The following is a 26,492-nucleotide window of genomic DNA, read 5'->3' as shown; positions in this document are numbered from 1 at the left end:
GTTTTTAAGTCTGCGAGCGCAGCGCTCAGGTCTCCGGTGTGTTGTAAGGGATCCAAAGCCCTCGGCACAAAACCGGATGAAAGAAATGTCCAGACCGGCTCAATAAATCATCCCTCTGGGGACGGACGGTGCTGCAGGAGTTTGCTTGCCCTTTGCTGCAGCGGCCCGTGCTCAGGTTATCACCCAAGAACCGGCAACTGCGCTCCAAAGCCCGGGGTCGGCGGCGCCCTGCGGACGGACGCCACCCGCCCTGCCCCGGCCTGCGGCCCGGCTTTACGTGCCCACGGCGCCCTCTACTGCTCCAGGGCGCAGCCCTGCGCCCAAACCCAGTCCCCGCACCTGCAAATCCCAGGTCAGAAAACCCGATCCTCTGGCCTTTCAAGGAGAGGGGACGGCGGTGTAGCGGGTGTCCACGCCAGGAGGAGCTCTGGGCTGCTAGGCAGCCCACCAAGACCCCGAGAGGGGAGGGGAGGGGAGGGGAGGGGAGGGGAGGGGAGGGGACCTGCTTGCAGTGTGTTGCCAGAGGAAGGGAAGGGAGGGGAGGTGGAGAGGGGAGGGGAGGGGAGGGGAGGGGAGAGGACAGGAGGGGAGGGGAGGAGAGTTGCAGTGTGTTGCCAGAGGAAGGGAAGGGAGGGGAGGTGGAGAGGGGAGGGGAGGGGAGGGAAGGGAGAGGAGGAGAGCTGATTGCAGTGTGTTGCCAGAGGAAGGGAGGGGGGGGAGGTGGAGAGGGGAGGGGAGGGAAGGGGAGGAGAGCTGGTTGCAGTGTATAGCCAGAGGGGAAGAGAGGTGGGGAGGGGAGGGAAGGAGGGGAGAGGCGGTTGCAGTGTGTTGCCAGACCCCTGTCCTTCCCTCGCGAGCACCCATTTACTCTATTCACCCCCCTTTTGTCCCCACTAACTAGCCTGGTGTTCATCCTCCTCCTCAAGGTTAGTTGTAGTGTCAGCCCTTTCCGCCTGCGCCCTCCTTCACCTGCCCTACCAGGATTCTCCTTGGGAGAAATACAGGGAGCCCCCCTGCCTGCTGAGCAGGAGCAGCTCTTCCTTCCGGGTGGTCGGATCCTTTCATTTGTGGCACCATCTTAACTTGTTTTCCATGCCTTTGATATAGTCACAGAGCTGTGCAACTGTCCTGTAATCTGATCTTACTTTTTTTTTTTTTTTAAGATTTTATTTATTTGAGAAAGAGAGCGCACCAGTGGAGGGGAGGGGCAGAGGGAGAGGGAGAAGCAGACTCCGCGCTGAGCAGGGAGCCTGATGTGGGGCTCCATCCCAGGACCTCAGGAGCATGAGCTGAGCCAAAGGCAGATGCTTAACTGACGGAGCCACCCAGGCGCCCCTCCATAATCTGATTTCTAGAACACTTTCATCATCTCAAAGGAAATTCCTGGCGCATTACCATTTGCCTGCCCCATTTCCCCCACACCCCTCAGCCCTAGGCAACCATTAATCTACTTCCCGTCCATAAATCTGACTGCTCTACACATTTCATAAAAATGGAGTCATAGGAGATGTGGTCTCTTCTGAATGACTTGGTTCACCAACACGGTTTCAAGCTGTAGCCTGAAGTCCTCTCTACTGCTGAATCATGTCCCACTGTCTGGATGTACAGTATCTTATCCATGTGCCAGTTTATGGACATTTGGGTTGTTTCCACTTTTTAGCTATATTATACATCATGCTGCTATGAATATTCACATATTTTTTATCTGGTTGTATGGTTCAATTCTGCTTGGGTAGACACCTAGCAATGGAATTACTGGGCCAGACGGTAACTTCATGTTTAACATTTAGAAGGAATGTGTGTGTGGGGGGGTCCTATTCCTTCACCTTCAAGTGGAACTTCATAATCCGCCCCCACCTAAGAATAAAGAAATATTAAGGGGGAAGTTTTTGTTCCCCTGACACTATGTATTAGAATTATGGTCAGGAGGTTTCTAACAGGCAAAGTAGTCAGGCTTGATTCTTGAAGAACAAAAGCCCAAGTCTTAACCCAGAGAAGTGTTCTTCTATATTACTCACCTCTTGAGACCGTCTGATCTTTTCTTTCTTGGCCGTTCTGAACATGGCCACCAGCATGCTTTCATACTCCTTGGAAGCATTTTTTTCTGACCCACCACTTTGAGTTAGTCCTACTTGGAGTTGTATGATTTCTAGGCCTTCCTGGAAGTAAGCAGAGTAGTCATGTTTGGTTTATTTACTTACTATTTTCAACATAGGAATTGAACTCAGGGGCACCTGGGTGGCTCAGTGGTTGAGCATCTGCCTTTGGCTCAGGTCGTGATCCCGAGGTTGTGGTATCAAGTCTCGCATTGGGCTCCCAGCAGGGAGCCTGCTTCTCCCTCTGCCTGTGTCTCTGCCTCTCTCTGTGTCTCTCATGAGTAAATAAATAAAATCTTAAAAAAAAAAAAAAAAAAAGGAATTGAACTCATAACTCTGAGATCAAGACCTGAGTTGGACACTTGGGACACCTGGGTGGCTTGGTCGATAAGCATCTGCCTTCGGCTCAGCTCATGATCCCAGGGTCCTGGGATCGAGCCCCACGTTGGGCTCCCTGCTCAGTGGGGAGTCTGCTTCTCCCTCTCCCTCTACTGTCCACCCCACCCCACCCTGCTTGTGTTCTCTCTCTTTCTGTCAAATAAATGTCTAAAAAAGAGTTGGACACTTAAGTGATTGAGCCACCCAGGCACCCCTAGCGATGTTTGGTGTCTCAAAGCCATAATATTCATGTAACCAAATAACCAAGAATTTCTCCCCATGTAGCAGAGTGGAAACAACAATAGAAAGACGACAGAGTTCCTGTTTTGGAGAAGTTTATAGTTCCGTTGGGGAGGAAAATAAGATCATAACTCAAAATATTACACGAGTGCCCAAATATCTTCAGCGTTGCATTGTCCTAGGGCCGTGACAGACAAACATTTCCAAGCCATGGCAAACGTAGACTATGATATCTGTATAGAGACAGGAATAAGTGTGTTGGGACTCTGGGATGTCCAGGCACCCCCAACCTCCCTGAAGTGGGTCACTACCTCCACTCACTTATAACCCACTGTGGGGCATATTGGTGTGACCGCATACTCGTGGTAAACTTTGGCCCTTTGGATAAATTCCACACTTTTTTGCTTGGCATTCAAGGCCCTCAGCACCCTGGCCTTCATCTACCTTCCTTTTTTTTTTTTTTTTTTTTTTAAGATTTTATTTATTTATTCATGAGAAACACAGAGAGGAGAGAGAGAGAGGTAGAGGGAGAAGCAGGCTCCGTGCAGGGAGCCTGACGTGGGACTTGATCCTGGGTCTCCAGGATCACACCCTGGGCTGAAGGCGGTGCTAAACCGCTGGGCCACCCGGGCTGCCCTTCATCTACCTTCCTAACCATTTCTTCTATGAACCGTTGATATCTAACCACTTGGTTAGCTTGCCATCTTCAGAGCACTCGGTGCACTTCCTAGAACAGGTACCTTCTCCCAAATGAGGCCACGGTAGATATTTATTGATTGCTTGTTTGATTCTCACCCCCACATCCTCTCCCACATAAATTACCCCAGCCACTCAAACCTTCCCCGTCCCGTCAAGTCCCTACTCATTTCCCTGTCTTTTGAGACATTCCCCGACCCCTCCAGCCCACAGGGGCCGCTCCTTTCTCTGCGTGCCCATGTCTCTCAGTATTTAATCTGCATGTTTGACTTGCGACAGTACATTGCCTCATAGTTATTAAACTATGTCAGGCACATAACTGTGGTCTGTCCAGCTGGAGCCTCAACCAGCTCCTTCAGGGCAGAGAAGGTGCTCCCTCTTGGGTGTACATAGCACCCCAGGAACTCCAGAGACTAGGTGGGGGGTGAAGGAAAGCCTGCCCAAGGGGGGCTTATTGCAGTGGCACCACATTCCATCTTATATCTATTACTTCAGGCTTAGATATTTCCGTACTTTCTCAGAATCTTTTTTTTTTTTTTTTTTTTTTTTTAGATTTTGTTTATTTATTCATGAGAGACACAGAGAGAGGCAGAGACACAGGCAGAGGGAGAAGCAGGCTCCATGCAGGGAGCCTGACGTGGGACTCGATCCCGGGTCTCCAGGATCAGAACCTGAGCCGAAGATAGATGCTCAACCTCTGAGCCACCCAGGCGTCCCGGTTTCTCAGAATCTTTAAGCAAAAGCAAAAACATGACCTTGAAAGAACAGTATAAATTGACACACCCTGGTCTGCATCAGGATGCCAGGCAACAGTATTAACCCACCTGAGACAGAGTGCGAATTAACAGGCTCCCCTGATTGCTCTATAGTAGCTGAACAAGACGAGGGGGAGGGGGGCAGCAACCAGAGGAGGAGCTGCTGGAGGACTCAGGATTTAAAAGGAATCATCCAGCAACTGAAATAAGTGCTCTCCCTACATTTTGTCACACATACTATTACAAATCACACCCCTCTGTTCCTGGCAGATTAATATCCTCATACCTGTCTGCATTTTCATGTCATTTTAGGCCATTTCAGGAACATAGAATATTCCACGTAATTTCAGCTTTACTTCAACTTGTTTTTAAGATTTTATTTATTTATTCATGAGAGACACAGAGAGAGGCAGAGACATAGGCAGAGGGAGAAGCAAGCTCCATGCAGGGAGCCTGATGTGGGACTCGATCCTGGGACTCCAGGATCACGCTCTGGGCCAAAGGCAGGCACCAAACCGCTGAGCCATCCAGGCACCCCTTTACTACAATTTTTAAACAGCAGTTTGTTTTCTATCACTTATTCTAAAGCCTGCCCAGACCGCTCTTGAGATCCCAGGTGCCCCCAGGACCACAGGCTGGCCACCTCAATCCCAGCATCTTCAGTGACCTGAAGCCTCATACTATAGTTTCTTGTTTTACCCCCAACATGGCCAAAAGATGTTGACTCAAAAAGGAAATTATAGACTTTAAACAGTATATTACAGAAATGTAGAGAAACCAGGAGGGAAATGATGCTGATATGGTAAATGCTCCTGAATTTCCTCTGGGTTGTCTGTGCACTGAGGCCGGACCAGGGAGACCAGTGTAAAGAGGAGGGATGACATTTTAGCTGGGGAAGAATGGGACCAAGAGCTTGACCCCTTTCCTTTTTACTTCAAATTCCTTAAACTTTGTTTGATGGAGAAAATGGGCCTGGTAGGAAGCCCCTGGGTGGGGTGACGGGGGCAGGTAGTATGGTGGCCTCTGCACCCAAGAGTTGGGATCAGAAAAGGATTGGGGGGGTTGGATCTGCAGCTGTCCATGGGACCTACACCCCCTTCCCCATGTGCCTCCTGAGAGCTGCGTTGAAAAAGCTGTAATGCCAGGATCGCTAGCCAACTTGGCTGGGTGAGACACTGAGGGAAGTAGCGTGCCACCTGCCCACATCAAGAAAATATTGCTTTGCTTTGTGTGAGTGGTGGCTATTGCCACTGGGCAGGAAGCTCGGCCCCAGCAGCCTCTCCCCACACTTGTCAGACCTCATCAGCCACATCAGGCCTCTGGCTTCAGTAGTGATGGTGGCGGCGGCAGTACCATGAAGCATCCTCTGGAGCCCTCAGCATCAGTGTAAGGGACCATCCAGCCTCAGTTCTGGCCTCAGCAGCAAGGAGAGAGTAGCCAGGGCTACCCCTCTCTACACACATGTGCACCCAAGGCACTCAGGGTCATAGCCCACAAGGGCCTCTGACAAGGCTGAGGAAGGGAGGATGGGACACTGGGTGGAATGACATCATTTCTGCCCCAAGTAGGGGAAGCAGGACATACAGATGACACATACACATCAAATACAATACATGACACTCGTTAATATCCTACAGCATAATGCAGTCAGTGCCATGACTGTGTACAGGACGCCACGGGGGGCTCAAAGGAGGGGGCCTAATCCAGGCCACTATGCATGACCAAGTGAGTTGACACTGCACAGCTTGGACAAGGGGAGACATTCTGAAAAACTATGCTGTGATTGGAGCCTGGATTGTGCGGTATACAAGGTGGACCTGCACTCAACCAGGTATTTGTACCTCGAGAGGAGCCCCATGTTGAGAGGTGGTGGCAAAAAGTGCAGGTGTGATGCATATACTGAAATTAAAAAAAAAAAAAAAAAGAAGCAACAAGTTTTGGGATCGAAAACTGACTCTGACATGTATTAACTGTGTGATCTCCCCCAGATTATAATTTATGTTCTGTAAAATGAGTGGGTGAGAGGGGGAAGAAAGCAAAATGCTGGAGAAGAGAGTGAGAGAAAGAACCGACCTGGCATTAAAAACCAGCGTTACACAGCATCTCTCATCACAGGATTACAGGATACCCTCCAAGGATCGTGCCTGTTGTAAGTAGGAGTAAAAGACGTTGTGGGAGGGATGCCTGGGTGGCTCAGCAGTTAGGTGCATCTGTCTTCTGCTCAGGGCGTGACCCCGGGGTCCCGGGATCGAGTCCCACGTCGGGCTCCCTGTATGGAGCCTGCTTCTCTCTCTGCCTGTGTCTCTGCCTCTCTGTGTATCTCTCATGAATAAATAAATACAATTAAAAAAAAAAAGACTGTGGGAATCAGATGAAGGGAATGAAAGAGGGCGATTGAGTATCCATTAAACACCAATTCTTTGTATATATGCATGTACATCCTGTCTAATAAACCCTAAAATACTTGACTGGGCTGAGATTTGATTTCTGAAATGTGTATATTATTATTATTATTATTATTATTATTATTATTTTAGAGAGAGAGCCTGCATGGGCAGTGGGGGGGGGGGTGCAGAGGGAGAAGGAGAGAGAGAATCTTAAGCAAGCTCCATGCCCAGCAGGGACCCCCACATGAGACTCAATCTCACAACCCTGAGATCATGAGCTAAGCTGAAATCAAGAGTTGGACTCTTAAAAAAAAAAAAAAAAAAAAAAAAAGAGTTGGACTCTTAACCGACTGAGCCATCCAGGTACCTGTAAAAAGTGTACTTTAAATTTAAATGTGGGTATATAAAAATTTCTATTCTTTTTTTTTTAATTTCTATTCTTATTTTTATGATTATCTTTTCCCCTGCCCATGTCAAGAAAATATTGCTTTGCTTTATGTGAGTGGTGGTTATTTCAATTATAGATTTTCCATTTTCAATTTTCCTACACCTGCCACAATTTCCTTTCTTTCTTTCTCTTTCTTTCTTTCTTTCTTTCTTTCTTTCTTTCTTTCTTTCTTTCTTTCTTTCTTTCTTCTTTTTTAAGATTTTATTTATTTATTCATGAAAGACACAGAGAGAAGGCAGAGGGAGAAGCAGGCTCCCTGAAGGGAGCCCCATGTGGGATTCCATCCTGGAACTCTGGGATCAGGCCCTGAGCTGAAGGCAGATACTCACAGCTTAGCCACCCAGGGGCCCCCTGCCACAATTTTCTATCCTTGTTAAAAATACTCCTTTCTCTTGGAAGCTAGAAGCCTTCAGATTATATTTCGATTTCTTTCAGCTCTTCCTTTGCTTACTTGTGCTATAAGCATTTGGATTTGGTACCTCTTGTCTTTATTTGCTTATCAGTAACCCAAACTCCATGTCGGCTTTGCTTATCTCTGAATTTTCACCAAAATGTTGGTCATTGGGCAGCCCCAGTGGCTTAGTGGTTTAGCGCCTGCCTTTGGCCCAGGGTGTGATCCTGGAGACCCAGGATCAAGTCCCTCGTCAGGTTCCCTGCATGGAGCCTGCTTCTCCCTCTGCCTGTGTCTCTGCCTCTCTCTCTCTGTCTCTAATAAATAAATAAAATCTTAAAAAAATATATTGGTCATTATGAGATACTCTCATTGATGGAAAGTAATGTGTGTGATCTGTATTATTTTCACTGAAAAAAAATGTTTTTTTGGTGGATTCCTTATGCAGTCTGGAAATTAAGATGCCTAGCTTATCCTTTATTCCATTAAAAACCATTTGAAGGGCACCTGAGTGGCTCCGTCAGGTAAGCATCTGCCTTCAGCTCAGGTCATGATCCCAGGTTCCTGGGATCAAGCCCTGGATTGGGCTTCCTGTTTAGTGGGGAGCTTGCTTCTTTCTCTTCCCTCTGCCTGCTGCTTCACCTACTTGCATGCTCTCTCTCTCTGTCAAATAAATAAATAAAATTTAAAACATAAAACCCAAAAAATTCCCATTTTGTTCCCTCCCTAGCTGTCTTGGTCATACTGATCTGACTAGACCTTGTCCATATCACCTCATAATTTATGATAATCAGAAAAAGGACCTGCAGAAGTGCCCCCCCATTCCTAACAGGCTGGGGGCAACAGTTTGCTGGGCTGAAATTAACATCACTTCAGTAGAAAATCACAGTGAAATGCAAAAGGGAAGAAAGGATTTTAAAAATATGCCTTCCCTATAGAAATTCAGACAGTAATGTATCGACAGATGGAGAGCCACGGGCACCAGTTAGAGGGAGATTACTCAGAACCACTGCTGTGCAAGGGGCTGGCATGTAAACCGCAGCTTCGCACATTGGGGATTTGAACAATGAACAATTTTTACAGGCTATTGTCCGTTGGTTTCTCTAATTAGAAGCTAATTAAATGTCTATTTTATTGCGCATCTAGTTTTTCAAATTTCTCAAAATTCCCCCAAATCCACATAGCTACTTATACTGAATAATCTAAGCATCAACTCAGATGTATACATATATATTTTTATGCTTTATATATTCCACTATTTAGGATGGAAAGATAATTTTGAAAGAGAGCCTATAAGCCAAAGTGTAGAACCGAAAATGTACAGAGTTTATGAATATATGAATATATCAAGTGGTTCCAAGTATAATATCAGTCTTTCCACGTGCCATAATCACATTCCTAGTGATGAGAAGGCATGTTATTTTTTGATCAGAAATAAGGAGTATAAAATAAAACCAATAATAATAAATAAGAGGGCGGAAGGAAATTTTTGGGTGAAAGCAAGGTTAATGGCAGAGAGTGTGGTGATGATTTCACGGGTATACACTTGTGTCCAGCCTCATCGAGTTATATACATTCATTCCGTACACTTTTTGTATGTCAAAAAACTAAAAATAAAAGTAAAATTTTTAAAGATTAAACTTTTAACTCACCTCCCAAATGTAAAGAGATGTAGGGAAACGTAGGGGTGTGTGTGTGTGTGTGTGTGTGTGTGCGTGCAAGTGTGCACATGTCTAAAATGCCAAGGTAGGGGCACCTGGGTGGCTCAGCGGTTTACCACCACCTTCAGCCCAGGGTGTGATCCTGGAGACCCGGGATCGAGTCCCACATGGGGCTCCCTGCGTGGAGCCTGCTTCTCCCTTTGCCTGTGTCTCTGCTTCTCTTTCTCTCTGTGTTTCTCATGAATAAACAAATAAAATCTTTAAAATAAATAAATAAATAAATAAATAAATAAATAAATAAATAAATCTCCAAGGTAAATGAATCAGTCTAACAGGATTTCTGATTAGCAACCAAAGGGAACGGATCTTCTGTTGTCCTACTGCTGTACGAGAGGGAATTAACCTCCGTCCCAGGTCCCCTCACCTCACTTCTTACCGTTCCTCAGGTGTACCTTCCATCCGTGCCTCACTGAACTACAGGGCTTGCGTTTCTCCAACTTGACATGCCTCCAAGACCTTCCTCAAATTGCTCCCTCTGTTCAAAATGCAAAAGAGTGCTTGCATTACTCTGAATTTGGCGTGCCTCCAAGCCTTCCTCAGACTGTCCTTTTCCCAGTCTTGTTCACCTGGCCTATTTACCACGGATTTTTGAACCACTCCTGGCCAAGTACTGCCAGTTCTCCACGAAATGCTGGCTTCATAAATGAAATGTCTCAGGGGAAACATACCGTCATTGTCATCATCAATACATTTCTATAGATCAAGACCTTGAGATAACAAGGTGCCACGTTACCACGAGATCTACATTAAAAGACCCAGGATAACAGAATGACAGGAAAAAATAAAAGCTACGGTCACTTGGAAACATTCTCAGTGTCAGGGCAGTTAGAGGACCATATGAGAGAGAAATAAAGTGCCCTTTCTTAGGGGTTACATTTGGGGGGCATTCTAGACTGCCTACTGCATCCGATGCAAAACCCAGTGATAAAAAGATTGTTTAAGAACAGGAGGCAACTCTGGGTCCCGGGGTTGAGGATTTGTAGGGCCAGAGAGGGGGAAAATTGTGCAAAAGCACAATCTACCCAGCTTTGCACAGCACAGATCTTATCAGGGGAGCCCAGTGTTCTTTCAGGCTTTAACTCGGTTTTGCCTTGATAATGTTTATGGATCTATTTCCTCAAGGATGACAGCAGGACACAAACAGATAATCCTGAATGATCCAGAGAAGGCTGAGGCTGACAGAGTGAAGCGTTGGCACCATCAGCCCATGTCATAATTTTTAAAAAGCACTTTAGAGGTCTGCTCTGGTTATTTTACATTTTCTAATGAGTTAGTTCTCCAAAATGCTTGTAGCCATTTTCAGATTCAATAAAAACACATTAAATCACGTCTCACTTTGTGGAAGGAAAGCAGCCCGCAGGGTAACAAACGGGAGGCGGGGCAGACAGAGGCAGTGGTCGGCTGGGGCTGTACGGGTCACGCTGTTGTGCACAAGGACAGCCGTGCGCCCAGGACCTGTCTATCAACTGTGCATTTCCTACTTGTTATCTGTGAGCCCGAGAGTCAGCTTTTTAAGTACTGGCAGCTGGGCCTGTCAAGCCGAGCACTTCTCTCCTGACTCAGCCCAACTGTAGGGTGCGGAGTCCTCTCTGGGTCGGAAACCACCATATACATTTGTCAAGGCTTAATGTGAATTGAAGGGGTTTCAGGCGCTCTGTCTGGGGACGCCACCCGCCCTCAGAGGACAGGAGCCGCAGGAGGTGAGGAAACACATGTCCCTTCCGGCTTCCGAGGGCTGTCTGACAGGGGCCCTGACAATGTGAAGACCCTGCCTCGGCCATTCAGAGGAGATGGCGACATCCTTCCGACCCCACACACAAGGGCCGCTTGCTCCGGGGAGGGAACCCAAGATTCTCGGTCTCCAGACGCCTTGGCAGCAACCATACCGTGGAACGCGCTCCAGGGCTCCTCTTCCCAGCTTCTTGGAAATGACACTTGACCGTGCAAGCACAAGGAAGCCCACATATCCTCTTCCATGATGAGGTTTGTGTCAGAGGAAAGTTATACACATTTCTTGGGGGTGTACGAGGTCAGTCCAAGCCTCCCTGGCTGACCGACTGTGGCGGAGGGTAAGGCCAACGAAGGCCCTTTGATGTCTTCTCCCCTCAGAAGGGCGCTCTGGATGAGCAAGGGCTGTCAGCTGCTGGGCATCCGTGTAAACACCCACACGTGTGTGTACCTGTGCGCCCTGCTAGAGACGCTTCGGTATTGCAAACAACTCTTAGGACAAACCAGAGGTGATCACTGATACAACAGGCCAAGGTTGACGTTGTATCTTGCCGGTTCATCTTGACTCTTCCCGCACAGCCTTGGGTGGTGGTGAGAGGCAGTTTTCTTTTCATTTTTTTTTCAAAGATTGTATTTATTTGCCAGAGGGAGAGGGAGAAGGAGGCTCCCCACTGAGCAGAGAGCCAGACACAGGGCTCGATCCCAGGTCCCCGAGATCACAACGCCTAACCGACTGAGCCACCTGGGTACCCCTCCTCCCCCAGACAGTTTTAGATTCAGAAAGGCAGAGAATGAAATCATTGCCAGCTCCGTGGCTCCCTCGTGTGTTCACACCTGAGTCGAGCTGAACTTGAACTAAAACTGCCTCTAGGAGCCTGTGGAACGGGAATAGTAATATTGTCCTACAAGATCATTGGGAGTTTTAAGTGATGTGACCACTCTTACCCCATTTGCTGGTTTTATTTTCTTGACAACATTTATTACTGCCTGAAAGACAATAGCCCTTGTTTATATTCTGTCCATTGCTCCTCCTGCCCTGGTGTAAGTTCAATGCTATTTTCCCAATGTCTAGGGACAGTGCTCGGCACCTAGTAACTGCTTAGTAAATATTTACTGTATGAACAAAGGTGAAATTAACGCTTTTGTAAAGCACATCGTAGAGACTCAATCATTGGTATTTTTCCTTCTCAAGAGTTTAGGTTTACCTCTATGCTCACTGTAGCAGCCTGTGGCTCAGAAATGACCTGGACTCAACACTGTACGACTCAAGCCATGGAATTCAGCAGAATCCTCATCGTTTGGGCCAAACAGGTCTGTCCCAGATTCTTTAACCTCTTACAAAGAAGGCTTTCCAGTGTATTACCATCTGCATGGGCTGGAAGAGACCTTAGCTTTAGGTTCAAGATCGTTTGTTGGGAGATTGGCTTTCTTGACTTAGGTCCATTTCTGCAGCTGTTTTGTCTTCTCTCCCAATGTCTGGGGTGGCCTGGATGAAATTCTCCAGCTGTGGTGATGGTCATTCAATAGGTGGCACTCTCTCCCAGAATACCATCCTTCGTCACAGCCCAGATGATCTTACTGATAAATCATTAGGCTCCGGTTAGGGGAATGGCACAGTTACAAGTACAAAATAGTCAGGATGACTATTTTGCAACTTTTCTTTCCCTCCCGTACACCATATCCCACTCCCTCCTCTTGTTTTCTCACCTCCTTTAGAACTTAATCCATGTGCTAAGACCTTGAACTTAAGGAAGATCGGTTGACCCTTTTCCTAAGAGGAGGAGGGGACAGAGGGAGACATTCGTGCTAAGTCTTGGGCTTGAAATCCAGTGTTGATTCTTTTTGTCATTCATTCACTGACTCACTCGTTCATTTATTCACCCAACATTTACTGTAGGCCAACACATACTTTAGTGGTGAGAAGAGACAGACCCCAAGGGCAATGACCAGAGTTTGAAGTTTAGATCTGCTACTTATGGACTTTGGGAAAATTTCTTAAGCTCTCAATGCCTCAGTCTCCTGATTTGTTAAGTGGGCGTGATAACAGTACTTATCTCACAGGTTTCTTTCAAGGATTTCAATAATTAACTTTAATTATTATTTATAAGATACTAAGAACAGTGCCTGGTACACAGTAACATTAAATCAGGGTTTGTTAAATGAATACTAGCTAATATGTCGTTAATGACGACGTGCTTGACTTTCAGAGGGACATAGTAGTGCTTTTAAAGCATTGAATATATTGCACATATTCCCCACTTAAACATCTCTGAAATCAGGACGGGATGTCGTAATGTGGCAACTTCTTTTCCTTAGTGATATGTAAAATATTCTTTTTTAAATTGATAGCATATTGGGTTTGATGAAATATGACAATTATAAATAGCATTTGTCCTTTTTTGCTAGTCCCTCTCAGTTTACCACATGTGCTCATATTTTCCCAATTAAGAAAGAAAGAGGGAGGGAGGGAAGGGAAAGAGGGAGAGGGAGAGAGAGAGAGAAAAGGGAGGGAGAGAGAAAGAGAAGAGTGGGAGGGAGGGAGGAGGGGAAGGGAGGGGAACCTAGGGAGGGAGGGGAGGAGGGGGAAGAGAGGGAGGGCCAATGGGTCCTGGTATACCCCAAACCATAGCAGCCTTCATCAGAGTCTAAAATCCCCACTTGCAGATATTGGAGAAGAGTCTAGTCTTCCTTGCTTCACCTCCCTGAACTTCTTTTCAGCCTTAGTGTGTGCGGTTGGGGATGGGGAGGGTCCCTTGGTCAATAAAAACTTTCTGAGCAACAAGCAACACTTTAGGCTCTGAGACTTCACCTTGAATTTACCTTGTAGTACAATTGGGAGGGTGTAAACTCCAAAAATTCTTTGAGAAAGAGGCTATAATAGAGACTGTATATAATAGACTCGTGTTTCTTAGAGAAAGAGAGAAAGTTTATATTTATTTTTCTATTTTTAAATTGTTATATTTTTATAGTTAGGATCCTGTCCAAGCCTGAGGTCTGGATGGAAGCCCCTTTGGGGCCACGAAAGGGCACAAGGCCACAGATGAAGCCTCAGTTCACTGCTCCTGGGTGGAAGGGCCTTGGGACCTGAGACAAACCCTGAACCACACTGTGGTGCCCTCCTCACCCCCTGCTCCACCTGGGGTGTCTGCTGAGTCACACCCCTCCCTGCATGGGAGCTAGGTGGGGAAGGCTGCTCTTTAAAATAACTGTTACAGGGGTGCCTGGGTGGCTCAGCGGTTGAGTGTCTGCCTTTGGTTCAGGGCGTGATCCTAGGGTCCTGGGATCAAGTCCCAGATTGGGCTCCCCACAAGGAGCCTGCATCTCCCTCTGCCTGGGTCACTGCCTTTCTCTCTGTGTCTCTCGTGAATAAATAAATAAAATCTTAATAAATAAATAAATAAATAAATAAATAAATAAATAAATAAATAAAAATAACTTATGCTGGCAAAGCCTGCCAGTTCCAACTGCCGCAGAAGGGGGTTTGTGTCTTGCAGAGCTGGCTCTAAGCAGAATTAAAGGGAACAGTCATGGCCAGAAAATCTATTCTCCTCATAGTCTTCAGATCTTGAGAAGAGGGTAGTGGCAGAGCAGGGAACGATATGTACTCACAGCACCAGACATTTGGGGTGACCCTCTCATTTTGCAGGTTGGGGTAAGTGGGTACCATGGGCCTTGCTGGCCCACCTGCACCAAAAGGAGTGGATTCTTCACTCTCCCTTCATTTTCTTCCTTGATATTTGCGTCCCGCTGTTTATGTCTGGCAGCAACCAGGCAGAGAACCGGGGATAATTGTTCTAACTCCATGTGGGTCTCACTCTCCTCTCCAAGAAGACGTAGGGAGTGGCACTGCCCAGCTCAGAAGGCCGTGCCCAGGGTGGAATGAGCTAATGAACTGCTTTATAAATCGCAGGACTCTAAACAAAGGTTAATTGTTTTTACTCTACTTATCTATACTTTCAGGGTACAGTTTGAAGGCATCTGCTTCAAAACTCGGTGCAGGCATTATGTGAAAGCACACACGGGCTGGCCCACACTCAAGGTTGATACGTGAAGCCTGGGACTCCTCGTGGGGCCACAGCGTTACACGAATAGCTTGGGGATGCTGGTTATCCGTCATCATCTCCAGGGATGAAACGTTGGTCACCAGTGGGGAGGAGCCCCCCTTTCAAATGTTTTTCCTTTCTCACCCCACCTCACCCCACAGTGCTCCCTCTTCGTCAGCCTCCCTGACTCACCCCCACCCTACCTTTACTGACTCCCTGCTCTCTGATCCCAAACCCTCAACTTTCAAGATAACATACCATAAAAGCACGTAGAGATGAAAATGGGTGATAGCGCTGAGTTGCAAAATGAGAGCACTCAGATTTAACCTCGGAGAGAATATCTAACGCGACACTTCTGCTTTACAGGGAGGCACCCTCTACTGGGGTGGGGGTGGGGGTGCGGGGTGGGGTGTCCCCACTTCTCCCCACTCCTCATGGACCTGAAATCTTATCCACCCCAGAAGGGGGGTGCCAGGCCTCTGTGGAAATGAACCCTTCAGGGCTCTTGCCTCAGCCCTTCCATCCCCCTTAAAGACATCATGAATTGCTTTCAAGTTTAAACAATAAAATAATGCCGTTTAAAACAGGCCAGGATTCTTCTCCCACCCAATGCCCCCAGCAAAGAAAAATGGCTCAAATGTTTCCAAGTCTTTGCTCGCCCACGACTCATCTTTGGAGCCTTTCTCCCCTGTTTCGGGTGCTGTGAGGCCTGACAGACAACTATCATGGCACCCAAGCCTGCTTCCACGCTCACCAACCGTCTCCCAGTCTGGGCTGGAGCCTCTCTGAAGACTGGCCATGGTTCCTCGACGTCTGAGGCACACGCACATACTTATGCTCAATACTGTTGAATGAGTGAATGAGGGGGGTGGAGCAGTGACAATAAGCAACCTAGGGTTTAACATTGAGATGTTGACTATGGAGAGCCCCTTAGAAGCGAAAATATCTGACAGAAATATTTCCTTACCCTGATTTGGAAGAAAAAAATCGCCAATTTCCAGAAGCACAAGCATCTTCCTCCCCTAGACCCAGGGGATTGAGTCACTAGACATCTCAGAGTCGCCCACCAGGAACCGGGACGAATCCTCCATGAGCAAGTCGCCTTCTTCAAGAACACCTAGTCCCTTGCTCTTGGTCACCCTTAGACCTTCTTCCTTTCCTTTTCTCCCCTGTTGGAGTATGGACATGGCATCTCTTTTATTTTCTTAGGGACCGGCCAACAGAAAACCATACTTTCCACCTTTCCAGAAAGATTGGGAGAAACCATCTTTTCCTCACGTCCTGCCTAGAGACCTGGGGTCCCAAGATTGCCTATGTGTTTGGGACAGAAACTCAGGGACAATCAGGAAGCACAGGAGAGAATGGCTGAGTACCCGGGTCTGGGGTGCTCAGGGGCCTTTGGGCCCGAGGGTTGTGCTGCCACCCACACACCCTGCTGCTCCATCACCGACCTATGCTCCCCGAGCTTTGCAAACCACTTTACCTCAGAGCGCCCAAAGGACCCCGTAAAGGAGGCTATAGCCAAACACCCAAGGAATCCCAGCCCCAGCACAGCTTGGTTCTGGCGGGGTCAGGCCGAGCACGCAGTCACCTCCAGGGTGGCATTAGGTGGCACGGGAAGGCCCCAGCTCCAAAATACATTCCACACGAACGCCTGAGCTGTTGGTGACTGATTCACCCCTCTATTCCCTGAACAAGTATTTACCTAATGCTCCCCAGACTAAGCCCTCCCCCGTTCAGACAGCAATGGTGTCTGTCCTCGAGTGAATCGAGTTAGAGCAGCGAATTCGGACACGAATGCAGGGTGAGGCTCCCGGCACTGCGGGGAGGGCCTCGCTTTGGAGCGCGGGTTGTTGACTTTCACGTCCTGTCTTCCGAGCCGGCTGGTGACCGGGCCAAGCTCCTCAACCTGTTAGAACCTGTTTCCTTATACGTCTACCGGCGATGGTGATAGCGACCGCTTAGCCCTGGTGGCCAGGGCTCTGCGACACACGTGTGCAGCCCCGGGACAAGTACTGAGAGCGTCTAGTAGGACGTGAGGATGGGAGTGCAAAGGAAGTGGCAACGACAAGCGCCTGGAGGCTCTGAGGAAGGTTTCGGAGGGGACGTGGCATCTGATATGGGTCTTGGAGGACGGGCAGGCGTCGGCCAGGCAGAAGGCAGCCGGGGGTGGCAGGGAGGGGGCACGGCGTATGCAAACTACTGAAGCAGGACACAGCAGAGTGTCTCCTCAGACCTTGAGAGGTTCCGGCCTTCAAAGACAGGGAAGGTCGGAGGGCTGAGGGGATGCACCCACTGGCCGTTCTGTTTTCCCTACAAGGCCTCACGTCCACCTTCTTTGCTCTGATGACGCGGTGACCTTCCTACGTCAAAGTACAACAGCCCCTCCCCGCCGCCCTGCTGGGCCCCTTTCCTGCTCTGTTTATCTCCGAGGTGTTTATTGTCACAGATGACATACGTTTGCTTATTTTATGTATGCACCTTCTCAAGGCGCTCATCCCCCTTCCCTCATCAACACGGACGCAGAATGGAAGCTCCCTGAGGAGAAGGGTCCCTGTGTTCTCCTCATGGCCGCATCCCACATGCTTGCCTGGGTGCCTGGCACAGAACTAAACTGACAGGAAGTCGCTGGCTTCATTCGATCCCTCTTTGTTTGCTTCCCTCAAAGCACCAGGGGGGCCGGCTTGCCCTTGGGCTCCCATGTTGAACAACACAGGGTCTCTCCACTCCTGGAGCCCAGTTGGCCCTTCTGGAGAGGTCTCCCGGGGCCTCCTGTGATGGCTGTTGAGAGACCCCACTGAGGAATCTTGGCTGTTCCCTTTGACTTTTCCTGCCCACTCTCTAAAGGGTTTCAAAATGTAAACACTTCTGGGGCTGAGTCCACTTTTAGCAAATCTTCCTTTTGTGCGACTAAGAATGTGTGTCTCGTGCAGGTAGAGGTGACTTTGGGAATCCAAGGAGGCTGCCAGGTGCCTGGGGGGAGGAGATGTTGAAAGGACAGGGTGGGGGTTCAGGAATGGAGGCGCCCAGAGACACATAGCTTCTTTCACAACTTGGCCTGGGGCGGTTCCTGTGATTGGGTGTCTCCACCAAGAATGTCCCCAGAATTCCAAAGTCGTTTTTAGATGTTTTCTTATCCTGTGTTCGATAGCCTTCAATAAAGTAAGTTTAAGATTGGGAAAACAAAAGGAGTTTGTGTAGCTAGCTCTTTTAGGCCTGGTGGTGAGGGGAACGAGGGCCAAAGGGTTTTTTTTTTTTAATTTTTTGTTTGTGAAATATCACAAAACATAAAAAAGAATAGCTACAAAGGAATAGCCTACTAGACACTCATTTACCAGTTAAAAGCCCACTTACCCAGGTTTTTTTCTTAAGCTAACGCTGGACTTTACTTGCCTTTTCTTTACTTGGAAAACAATAAGTAATTACACAACTAAACAACAAATAATGCCAAGAAAAAAAATGAAAAGATTTAACCACAGGTATTTACATACTTCTAACAGATAAAAGAATAACTATTCCAGAATATATAAATAGCTCTATAAATCAATAAGAAAAAGAGAACCCCCTTCTGGTTGTTTTGTGGCAACTCCCAATCTGGGTGAGTCTTCCCAAGTTTTCCTTCCCTCTTCTCCCCTCACTACTGTCTGCACCACTCACACCGGAAGTTCACACCTCAGGGCAGTAGGAGCTTGAAGAGAGACGACTCCAATTCCTTTCTCCTCATCCTGAGTCCCATCCCCCACAAAGCAGGGCCCAAACAAGATGAGGCAAATTGCTGTGGAAATCTTAAGTGCCATTTCTTTATACTTCCACCTCCTGACAGGGAAAAAGAATGCTGGCTTGTCCCTTGTGTCTCCTTGTGAAAGAGAAGGGGCATGGTTAGCGCAAGAATCGTTTTTAACTTCTCAAGACATCAGTATTTCCGTTTAACCAGTGGAAAAAACCAAGCCCAGAAGGATCAAATAGCATTTAAATGTCCCACAGGTAACAAATACAGAAATAGCATTTGAACCCAGGACCGTGTGATTCCAAAGCTCGAGCTTTCCCCCCTAAACCGTGCTTCTAAGAAGGCCATGATTTCATCTGGACTTCAAGAAGGGAGTGTGTCTGACAACTCAACACCATGTGAACCAGCAGGACGCTGTGACAAGGCCCGTGCCAGGCAGTGGAAGTGGGGACACGGGTGGACCTAGGAGGGGAGCCCCATTTTTCTTCCTGTGAGCATGCCCCATGTGCAACGAAGGAAGGAGAGCTGGTAAAGGTCAATGGGATGACTGGACACCGGGAGGTTACTAGCCCTGACTTGGAGTGCAGGAAAATCTGTTCTTGCCTGGTGTTGTCCACAGAGCCCTCCTACATAGTGGGCATGCAAGCTGGTGTTTGAGAGCCAGCTTGGCAGTTCTGCAGACTAGAATTCATCCCTGCTCTGCATCTTGGCAGTTGTGTGAGTTTAGGCAGTTCACTTATCCCAAGTCTCGGTTTCCTCTGATTTGCAAAGTAGGACAAAAACATTGGTCCACAGGAGGCCCTTGAGACATTAAAAGAGGTATAAAGTGCCCAGGGCAGGGCGTGGCATGTAGTAAGCTTTCAATAAAGAGAGGTTATATTCATTTTATCAATTCAGACCGTAATTTGGCAGAGAGGGATTATGAGATGCAGAAATTCATTCATTTATTCAGCAGCTAGTCGTTGAACACCAGCTGTGCCATAGACACCCGGGTTGGATCTTTGCTGTGTACATCAGTGAATGGCGCAGACTGAGATCCTTGCTCTCTTGGAGATGTATTCTGGAACAGAGAGGCAGACAAGCAAAATCATAAGTAAATGATAAGTTTATTTTAGTGATAAACTGAAACGTGATATGTGTCCGGAAAAAAATATATAAATAGAGGTTCAGGTGACTATGCAAGTCACATATTTAACGTGGACACTCGTATCAGCTGAACCATCACCAATGAATGCTAACACTGGTAGTGGATTTGGTTGGAAGCTAATGCCCATCTTGGAACCCGACCTCTTCTTTGGTAATAGCACATTGTGCTTTCTCTAATCATCCCAGTGTCCCGGATAAAGCCATCTCCTCACTCACTGATAATTACGGGAGACCTTGAAAATTCTAGATGCTGCTTCCAGATAAATGGGTTTTTAAAAAGATTTATTTATTTGTTTGACAAAGAGAAAGAGAGCATGAGCAGTGGCAGAGGGAGAGGGAGAAGCAAGCTCCCCACTGAACAGGGAGCTCCGATGTGAGACTCAATCCCAGGACCTGGGACTGTGACCTGAGTCAAAGGCAGATGCTTAAACGACTGAGCCACCAGCGCCCCTAAATGGTTTTTTTTTTTTTTTAAGATTTTATTTATTTATTCATGACAGACACAGACAGAGAGAGGCAGAGACACAGGCAGAGGGAGAAGCAGGCTCCATGCAGGGAGCCCGATGTGGGACTCGATCCTAGGCCTCCAGGATCACGCCCTGGGCCAAAGGCAGATGCTCACCCGCTGAGCCACCCAGCCGTCCCTAAATGGTTTATTTTTGATGGTTGTTTTGTTTGCAACAAGAGTAGCATCCAACGGTTAGGTTGCTGACTGCATTATTAAAAACTAAAAACAAAATCCAAAGCTAGAGGTGTCAGCGATGGTATTGTTGTATTGGTGGTTGAGGAGAAAAGCATCTCATAAGTTGAAAGATCTTCCGAAAAAAAGAATCAATCTTAGAAACTCCAGGTTGGAAGGGACCTATAAGGCTCTGCTCAAGTTCCAAAGAATGAAGTGATTCAGACATGACCAGTTTGACTTGAACTGTACTGGGCTAGAGCTCCATCTCCTAGGAATTATATAGGTTGATAGAAGTTGATATTCAGAAAAAAAGGAAGATGTGTTTATCAATAGATTTTCTTGTGAACACTTGCTAGGGGAGGAAGGAGACTTGCCTTCACAAAGATGCTACTAAGAAGGCTCCTGGTGGGACATCGTTTTCTTTTTTTCTGTTAAATACCTCAAGGCAGGAAGAGCTGGGAGAGATGCTACCAGAAGCAGAGCAGGGAGGCCAGGCCCACAAGACTGGCGTCTGTCTCACTCTTCCTATTGGGGTTGACTATGAAAACTTTCAAACACACGGAGAAGTCGAGAGAGTACTGTTAGGGAATATCCCCCCCAACCCAAACTTAACATATTTCAATGACATTCCTTATTTGTTTCAGATATCTAATACGGATAGGTGGTAAGTAGACTTAGATGTAACTAATATCCCCTTTGTACTATTCTCCAGGCTTCTTCTCTCTCCCCAGAAGTAGCCATCGTACTGAAGTTAGTACATATACTTCCTGCTGTAGGTTTATACTTTTGTTAGTATACATGCCTACAATCGAAATGCAGCGTTGTCTGTATGCTTTTAAAATTTGCATAAATGTTATCATACGTGGGACCCCTGGGTGGACTCAGTGGTTGTGCGTCTGCCTTCGGCTCAGGTCATGACCCAGGGTCCTGGGATCAAGTCCCACATCAAGGCTCCCCATGGGGAGCCTGCTTCACCCTCTGCCTGGGTCTCTGCTTCTCTATGTCATTCATGAATAAATAAAATCTTTTAAAAAATGGTATTATATGTCATATATTTTATCCTAGCTTTCAGGATCTCTTTGAGGTCTGCTGATGTTATTATAGTACTAGTTTATTAGTACTTTTTCTAAAACAGTGACCAGTTGGATTTCTGACCCCTGGGACACATTTGGAAGGTTAGCGAGACATATTATTCCAGATTGTGTCTCTCTAATGAATTCTTTACCTTCCTTATTCATCAAACTGTCAACTCCCTAAGATCAAAATGCCAGTATAGGAGGTGAAATCTGCTGAGACAAGGACAAGAGATACTTGAAGAAACTACCTGAATGGCAACTAAGCCATTAAAATGTAAGGTAAAGGAAGAAGGGAACAGTGAGCTTCTTTAGACACTTTTTGACCTCTGTCTCTTGGGATTTTTTTTTCTCCTAACCATCCCTGCAGAAGCAACTGATATTTCAAATATTTCTACCATAGGTTAAATTTGCCTGTTTTAGACTTTGTGCAAGTAAAATCCTATGGTATGTGCCCTTTTGTGTTATGCTTCTTTCATTCAGCATTTTTCAGATGCATCCAAGGTGTTCACACGGTCATGGTTCATTCCTTTTTTATTGCTGCATAATGTTTTGCTTTATGGAGATTCCAGTTTGTTTCTCCATTGTCCCATTTCTGGACACCTGGGTTGTTCCTAATTTTTGGCTATTAGGAATAATGCTGTATGAACAGTCATGTATATGGTTTTTTGGTGGACATATGTTTTCATTTCTTTTCAGTAGTTACCTAGGAGTAGGATTGCTGGCTCATATGCATATATTTAACTTTATAAAGCACTGCTGTAATATTTTCCACAGTGACTGTATCCTTTTACATTCTACGAGCAATGTTTGAGTTCCAGTAGCTGCACATTCTTGCCAACATTAGCTATTGCCAATCTTTAAATTTTAGCTGTTCCTGTGGGTTTGTATTTCATTGATTTTTTTTTCCCACTAAAAACTTAGGAGTTAAAACTAATTTTAAAAATAGCAGGGTGGGGCACCTGGGTGGCTCAGTGGTTGAGCGTCTGCCTTTGGCTCAGGTCATGATCCTGGGGTCCTGGGATTGAGTCCTGCATTGGGCTCTCCTCCCTCTGCCTATGTCTCTGCCTCTCTCTGTGTCTCTCATGAATAAATGAATAGAATCTTTTTTTTTTAATAAAAAATACTGGTGAAATTTATTGTATGTGAATTATACCTCAGCAAACCTATTAAAGAAAAAACTTCAGATGAAAAAAAAAGAAAAAAAGAAAAGCAGGTTTATAAATAACATATATATTTGAAATATATTTATATATATATTGAGGAAAGGTGTTCAAGAAAATCTAATGAATATCATTCGAATAATATATTTACCTCATTGTATGCAAAGACCCAAATTTAAAGAATGATGCCACTGTATAGCTTTATAGCAGTTCTAAAGTTTTATGGTTCTAATATCCCTTCAAAATATCTCCTCATGATTTTACTTTGCTTTTCTCTGCTGATGAGATGTTGAACATCTTTTCATGTTTGTATTCATGTAACTTCTGTGAAGTTATTGTTCAAATCTTTGACCAATTTTAAAAAATTACGTTCTTTGTCTTATTGAGTTGTGTCTTTCATAAATAGGGTCAGATATATGTTTTGCAAAAATATATCCAGTCTTGTGGCTTTTCCTTAAGAGCAATAATTTTTAGGCTTGATGAAGTTCATTTATCATTTTTTTCTTTTAGAATTGGTGCTTTTGTGTCCTGTTTAAGTAGTCTTTGCCTAATCTAATGTCACAACCATTTTCTTCTAAAAGTAGAATTAGTTTTAGCTTTTACATTAAGGCCTATGATCCATTTTGAGTTAATATTTGTAAGGTATAAAGCGAGGGTCAAGGTTAATTTTTTTCCATACAGAATATCGAGTAGTTCCAGTACCTATTATTGAAAAGACTCTTTTCTCTATTGAATTATCTAACTTGGCACCTTTGTTGAAAATTAATTGACCATATAAGTGAGGGTCTATTTTTGGAGAGTGTATTCTGTTCCAAATAAAAGTCATTTTCTTTTTCCTATCCTTGCCAGTATTTTGAAATTACACTATTTAAAGAGCTACTTGTTCATATTTATTCTTGCGTTTCTGATAAATATTTCCTGACTCTGGTTACTGTCTGTAGCAATGGTCAGGCATTTGGTCTTTTCTCCTATCACTTCCCATCTTTCCCGTGCCCTCTATCAACACTTCAGACATGTCCATCAGCTTCTGTGGCTTCAAACTAATTAAAAAGTTGACTTACCGCAGGTTCTTACTCTTGTATTTTTCTAATCCTTAATAGATAATGAAACTACAACAGGTCTGATGCCAGCGACAATAGCTAACACTCTATCATATATGTCATCACTGGTCTAAGCACATTGAAAGTTGTTTAATTGTCCTAATAACCTTATGAAGTAGGAATTATTATCCTTTACAGAAGAGGAATCTGAAGCCCCGAGGGGCTATGTAATTTGTCTAACATCATACACACAGCAAGTAGCTGAGCTGGGATACACACCCTGTCTGTCTCTAGAGCCTGTAAACTGTACCAAAATGCTAACTTACAAAATCACCTGTCAAATGACTTTAGCTGTAGATTGCATACCATCTGTACTATTTTTAGTTAATATTTTTCTATTAAGTGGAGCTGTAAGGGATCTTAACATTTTTCAGATGAGGAAACTAAAATCCAAAGAAATCAGCTGGAAGGAGAGCCAGGCCCTAGCTGAGAGGCCGGAGGGCTTTTTCTTTGCCCATGCTGCCTTCCTGGACTTGGGGACCGCCTCGGTTTGGATTCCACTGCCCCGGGGTATCTCCCAGGGATGAGGTCTCCAGGATGTGTCACTCTGTGCTTCAGAGAACTGCATCCCATCCTTTAGCCTCCCTGCACCACTCACCAGATCATACAGACCTCTCCTAACAAGGCCTACTCTCAACTACCTGCCATGGCAGGAAAGAGTTACCCAATAAACTCATCCAGTGGTCTCCAGGCATATTCAAACAGACTTTTTCTGAGCTCTACTATGGAGAGCATTGTGTTAAACTCTGAGACTATAAGATATAATTGCATGCCCTCCAAAGGCTTATAAATACCATCAGCAAATAATATTCATTAAGTCTCTAAAGTGTTTCCATACAGAATGAATTTTATACACATAACTGATCCCAGTGCCTCCTTTGCCCCATCCTTCCACTAACTTTTGTTGTTTCTTCATATAGTTAAAAAATGTATTGGTGGTTTCTTGGTCCAACATTATTATATTATGGTACAGAGAAATGAACATTTATTTGGAGGCAATGAACTTGATTTCTAGGGTCCTCTCTGTCAATTATTAGCCGGGTGACCTTCAGCAAATTATAGCCTCTTTCCTTATCGGTAGAGGGGATGATAATAGTACCCACTTTCACTGGGTTGTGGCAGTCAAATGAAATAACAAAACGCTTTGAAAATACTGATCCTTTTGAGAGCTATAAGAAGAAAGAACTTGGACTTAGGAGTCAGAAGAGATAGATTCTGAGCTTCCCTGAACACATCAGAGGCAGAATCTGTGAAAACAAAGTCATGCTGAGGAGGTGAGGGGTTGGGCTGGCTAGCTCAGGAGGTAAGGGCCTGACCCCGGCCCAGTCCTGCACCTCATTTTCATTCTTTCTTCAGAAAATCACAAGTTATTGCAAGTCATGGCCCTTCCTGAACAATCAAACCAAAACTGTCCATGATCAGATTTCAAAGATTTAAATAGAAAGAGGACTAGATTGACAGGAAGAGAGCATTCTTAAAGACTGATCCAATAAGTGAGTTCTCCCTCATTCATCCCTTAACCAACTTTCACTGACTGTCTACAGTGTTCGCTGCTAGGCACTATTTTAGATGCTGGAAATATAAAAACCAAGAGGGTTAATGGTGCTCCTAAAACTTCTTGAGGGGGTGAAGTATAGGTGTGGGAAGGGCTCAAGGGAGGTAATCTGGTTAGCAAAGTCTGAGTGAAGGAATGGAGGAAAATGGTCTCAGGGAGGCTGATGGAGATGGGGAGCCGGGCTAAAGTGCACCCAAACCTCCTCATCATTCTAGAGTTTACTATCTAGTGGGAAAAACAGAAATAGAAGCCAAGAATGACAATGCAATGTGATAACTATGTGAAGGAAATATGAATATAGTGACATAAAATCTCCCTCTCCCCCCCCATTCTCTCTCTCTCTCTCTCTCTCTCTCACACACACACACACACACACACAGCATCAATTCAAATTGAGAGAGATACCAAGCAGGGAAGAGCCTTGTAGCCTCTGGGAAGACAGATTTATGATTTGTTAGACCACGAGTCTATGCATTTAGTGCTCCTCTGCTCCCTTTCAACAACACCTTACTTTGCATGACACTTTACATTTAAAAATACTTTCACATTCTGTGTTTCATTTGGTTTATAGAAAATAGGAATGGAAAATGGGATACTTCCCATTTTACAGATGAGGAAATAGGCACAGAGAGATTACCAAAGTCACAAGTCTTGTCACTAATAGGGTGGGCATTACAATGTAGTTTTCTGATTCTTGGTTGAAAGCACTTTTCTAGTACAAGTAAGTGACTTCATTATCAATCTGATAAGAGCATCTGACTGTCATGAACCTTCATTGATCTAATTTCCTCCTTTCTGTCCTGTTGTATATTTTTTTGTTGTTGTTCCAGAACATAGTAAGTGTCTGTGGAGTCCTGTGCCACTGTGATTTAAACAAGCAAAAACATGAATTATATTCTGGGACTCAAAGGCCTCATATTTTCAAAGCTGCTATAATTATAGTCCAGCCATGTTATACCCTCAGGAAAGAATCTTGCAGTTTCTGCAACTGTCAAATGAAGGGCTTAGGCTACAGTCGCTCATTGCTAACATTCTCTGATTCATTTTTATAACCATCAATGTAATTTTAAAGTATTCATTAAGAGAGAACACACACACACACACACACACACACACACACGCACACAGACTTTTTTAAAGTATGGATAATTACAAACCAAAAT

General features: G+C 45.6%; 1 long non-coding RNA gene across 2 annotated transcripts in view; it reads right to left on the bottom strand.

The window, feature by feature from the left end:
- Positions 1-26,492, bottom strand: part of LOC144300445 (uncharacterized) — a 215,475-nt gene that overhangs the window by 32,001 nt on the left and 156,982 nt on the right. For both annotated transcript variants that reach the window (XR_013367071.1, XR_013367070.1), the window contains exons 13-16: positions 18,556-19,670; positions 15,851-16,052; positions 9,489-9,587; positions 2,019-2,159 (exon numbers count right to left, since the gene is read on the bottom strand). This is a non-coding gene — a long non-coding RNA (uncharacterized LOC144300445). The remainder of the gene's footprint in view (positions 1-2,018; positions 2,160-9,488; positions 9,588-15,850; positions 16,053-18,555; positions 19,671-26,492) is intronic.

The sequence above is a fragment of the Canis aureus genome, chromosome 28 (assembly GCF_053574225.1).
Source record: "Canis aureus isolate CA01 chromosome 28, VMU_Caureus_v.1.0, whole genome shotgun sequence".
Lineage (NCBI taxonomy): Eukaryota > Metazoa > Chordata > Mammalia > Carnivora > Canidae > Canis > Canis aureus.
The sequence above is the reverse complement of the archived record's forward strand: the minus strand, read 5'-3'. Positions and strand labels throughout refer to the sequence as shown.